This window comes from Hibiscus syriacus, unplaced genomic scaffold (assembly GCF_006381635.1).
Source record: "Hibiscus syriacus cultivar Baekdansim isolate YM2019G1 unplaced genomic scaffold, ASM638163v2 tig00014728_pilon, whole genome shotgun sequence".
Classification (NCBI taxonomy): domain Eukaryota; kingdom Viridiplantae; phylum Streptophyta; class Magnoliopsida; order Malvales; family Malvaceae; genus Hibiscus; species Hibiscus syriacus.
Window position 1 is genome coordinate 278644 of NW_024062335.1, and position 4951 is coordinate 283594.

Sequence of the window (4951 nt, forward strand, 5' to 3'; positions counted from 1 at the left end):
TTGTTGCACATTTCTTTGATTTATCGAACCAAGATCCGTATTGGCTCTTCTTCATAAGTCAATATGTTCGGATCTCAAATTCCTCTGATGAAATGACATGTGAAGAACATTGTAAACTTTGACTAATTTCAGATATCAATTACCTACGAAGTAAATGCTAACTGATAAGCCATCAGTCCAAAATTTGTTTTTCTCATAAAGTCCAATGAATCTTGAACTTAAATTTCCTTTCATTTGCGCCAAAAACAAATTTTTTTCAAGTCAATACTTTAATAATAACTTTATTACCTCCTTGAAATTCAATCTCTTTTCGCTTCAAGTCTGCATAAGACTTTTGTCAATCAAATATCATCTTGAGATTATCTTGAATTACCTTTACTTCATCCTCAACATCTTTCAATAAATTTGGGCCAATGAGATTTCGATCTTTTAACTCAAACCAATTTAATGATGTTCGACATTTTCTCCCATATAAGACTTCATACGTAGCCATCTTGCTGCTCAATTGATAACTGTCATTGTAGAAAAATTCTACTAAATCAAATACTTTTCTTTTCCCATGATTCCTTGGAATCAATCACACATGCTGAAAGCATATCTTCCAATATCTAAATAGTACCTTTGACTGACCATCCGTCTGTGGATGAAAAGTTGTACTGAAATTCAATTAGGTACCCAAAACTTTATACAAAGATTTCCAAAATCTTAAAGTGAACTTTGGATCTCTGTCAGATATAATGGATACTGATACTCCTTCTAATCGAACTATCTCCTTGTTATATAAATCTGTATATTTATCCAATACATAGTCCATTCACATCGGAATGAAATGTGCCGATTTAATTTGATATCAAAGGGAATCCTTTAACAAAATCCATAGTGACTTTTTACCACTTCCACTCTGGAATTAAAATCAGTTACAACAATTTTGAAAGCACTTGATTTCTCAGGTTTTACTTGTTGACATGTCAAACATGTATCAACAAACTCAGTAATGTTTCTTTTCATATCAGATCACCAAAATAACTTTTTACATCCTGATACATTTTTTCCACCTGAATGCATAGTCAATAGACTATAATTTACCTCTGAAAAAATATCTTTCTTCAATTCATTAATACGAGGAATTCAAATTCTTCCTCGATAAAATAGACACCCATCAGAGTTGACTTCAAAGTCTTTAATCTCATTTTTTTCCACAAGTGAAATATTTTTTTTAATCATCTCTCATTTTTTTATCTTTTTCTTTTCTTTTTTTTTCTATATTTTTTCATTTTCTTTTTCTTTTTTTATTCTTTTTTTATTCTTTTTCTGCTTTTCTATTATATATTTTTTTTTCTTATGCCAAATATCGAGACAACACGACTAAGAAAATCAACTTCTGATAGCCAAAACTCACACTTTGATAGTTTAGCATATAACTTTTTATCCTTAAGTATTTCAAATACATTACGAAGATAAGCATCATGCTCTATGTTTGTCTTCGAGTATACCATAATGTCATCATTACAGACAACCTCATATTAATCCAAGTAAAATTGAAATACTCGATTCATCAAATCTATGAATGCTGCAAGAGCATTTTTCAAACCAAACGACATTACTACAAACTCGTAGTGTCTATACCGTTTTCTGAAAACCATCTTCGAAAAATCTTCCTTTTTAATCTTTAACTGGTGATATACCAATCTACTATCAATCTTAGAGAAAACAGTTGTTCTCTTCAGTTGCTCAAACCAGTCATCAATCCTCATAATAGGATATTTATTCTTGATAGTTACTTTGTTTAACTATCGATAATCTATGCATAATCGCATATATCCATTTTTTTTAAATAATGTCGGTTCACCCCAAGGTGAAACACTTGGTCAATGAATCCTCGATCTAGCAGTTCTTGCAATTGGTTCTTTATTCTCTTAACTCAATCGCAACCATTCGATACGAACTCATAGATACAATATTAATGCCTTGATAACCATTAATATTGAATTCCACCTCTCAATCTGGAGGTAACCCAAATAATAAATCTAAAAAGACATATGAAAATTCCCAAGTTATAGAAATATCATATGATCTTACTTCAGATACTTAAGTATCTATCATCTTAATCATAACCATTGTTAATATCACTTTAGTGATGATTTCACCTTTTTCATCAATCATTAATTTTTTTATTTCTCTGCATTATTCTAAATTAATCGATTCTTGCGACCATTACCTCAACCTTAATGCAGAGACAACCAACTCATGATCAAAATGATCTTAAACTCGTTAATGTTAATCCCATCGGATTCATCAATAACATAAGCTCCTGAATTTTTTTTATCGGACATTTACTATTTTTCCGTCTAACACTTGTATCATGACAGTGACCATGACCTATGGGTCTTCCTCAATAATATCACTTGATATCAAATAGAATTGAATATCTCTTCTTTAGATTTCCTTATTTTATTCTTAAGGAAATCTGTATAACTTTTCCATATCCAAAAATAATATTTTCGAGCAGTTGAAACATTTTCAATCTCAAATGAAAGTCTCAATGTTCACATCATTCAATAAGAAAACTTGATAAATTTGTAGCAATAACTTTATAGCAATTAATGCTAAAATCACATTATCAATCAAATTTACTATTTTTCATTTCACTACGAACCTGACACTTTTCAAGTTCTTGAGAATTATTCTCGATCTATACAATAATTCATTACAGCATGGAAGGTTAGACAATCCATTTTCGCATATTTACCTTCACAAGGAAACTCTATCCAATTTTATGGACTTGATATCTATTCTCAATCCAACTCATAACCATTTGATTCACTATTAACTCAACTTTCTTTACACTTTTAGCGGACAGCTTATTACCGCTTATTTATTTCCTCTTACTCCTATCAACAATGCTTTAAACAATTTAATGCTTAGCTTAAATATTTCTCACTTATTTTAGCTTACTTGGAGAAACCTCAGAATCATCACTAGATTCAAAAATCTCCTCTGAATCCTTATCCGATTCGACTTTTCTTGAAAGTCATTCAAACCTTTTTTTAATCAATTCTTCCATTCAGAATCTTCATTAAAAACTGGGCATTTCTTCCACAAACTGGAGAAAATCCCTTACAACATTCACCCTTTTTAAGGCATGTTATAACAGTAGTTTCAGGTTCCTTTTTGTCGACTTCAATCTCGACTTTCTTTCAACAATTTCAACTTTCTTACATTTGTCTTTAGTTTCATCATCTGAACATATTTAGAATCATCATACATTATTAAAGAGTAACTTTACTCTCAATAAGAATCATCACAATATATATACAATTATCAGTAACTTTTGACATCCCAGTGGCATGTATACAATTTTTAACTCAAAATAAACACGATTTAGTCCTAGAATCGGCTAAACCTGTATCTCTGATGCCAATAAATGTAACACCCATAACCCTTACAATTATACCTATACAGATTATAGATATTATCCGATTTTATAAAACCATTCCCAATTAAAAACCGTGATATAAAAATTTATTTCCTTAAAATGGTAACTGATATTATAAAATATCATATCATATAAATAATATTTCATTATAACAAATTTAATTCAAAAGATTTTTTTTGAATAGTGAACAGTGTCCGGTGAACAATGTACATTATACAGTGAACAGTTGGGGAATCGATTCCTGTAGCAGGGGAATCGGTACCCCTTTAACATTCTGGAAAAATTTATAAAACATGGTTACTATTATAAAAATTACATATATATAACTTATAAAAATTAACCTTTCATCCCTGTAAAATTTCCATCTATGTTTCCAAATTTATTCAACAAAATAAATTGAATATTATTAATTACATGCCACGATCTAAGTCAAAATTACACAATAGGATGTCTTATTGATATTGAAATATACTCCTCGATGCTTGATGTCACTTTGAACTCTTTATTTCACTACCGGCTTTTTACCTACGCGTGAAAATCATCACACGCTAAGTATAATCTTAGTGAGGCAATTAAAACAATAAACAATAAACAGTGCAATACAATTCATGCATGAATTTTCAATGTCCAAATCAAAATGTCTTAATATCATCTTACCAACATATCCAATATTTTACCATGATCATCATAATATAACATTTTTATCAATCTACTTATCATTTATCCCATAAGCTCGTAAGCTTATTTTACCAACATACGTACCATTTAATTCCATAAGCTCGTAAGCTTATTTTACCAATATAATTACCATTTAATTCCATAAGCTCGTAAGCTTATATTTCCAATATACTTACCATTAAAATTTCCATAAGCCATATACCATAGACAATAGACAATAGATCATAGCCCAATATAAAACCTTGAGGACCCTGATACACGAGTCAAATATAAGCACCGTAGTGCAATCCCGAATATGACACATAAGGTCGTGTCCACCATGTGTACTAGGTATCCTTAAGTACAGTCCCGAATATGACACATAAGGTTGTGCCCACCATATACACTAGGTATCCTTTAGTGTAATCCTGACTATGCAGCCTGCTGCTGGACTCTATGGCATGCCAACTATACCCTGTCCCTCAATGACTTACTTGGGCTTATAGTCTATTTTATTTGATCCATCCATGGTACAATATATCAATACCATTTAACAATGAGCAGTTCATACCAGAAAACATTCATGGTAAAATATCATGCATTATCAATGTCATGTCAATTTATAAAAATGACATAATATCATAATTTAACATTGGGAAATTCATACCCAAAAACATTCATGGTAAAATATCATGCATTATCAATGTCATGTCAATTTATAAAAATGACATAATATCATAATTTAACATTGGGAAATTCATACCCAAAAACATTCATGGTAAAATATCTTGCTGATAAAAACAAGGTCGACTTATCGCAAGTCTTTCTACGATGTATAAAACATCCATGTATAATTTC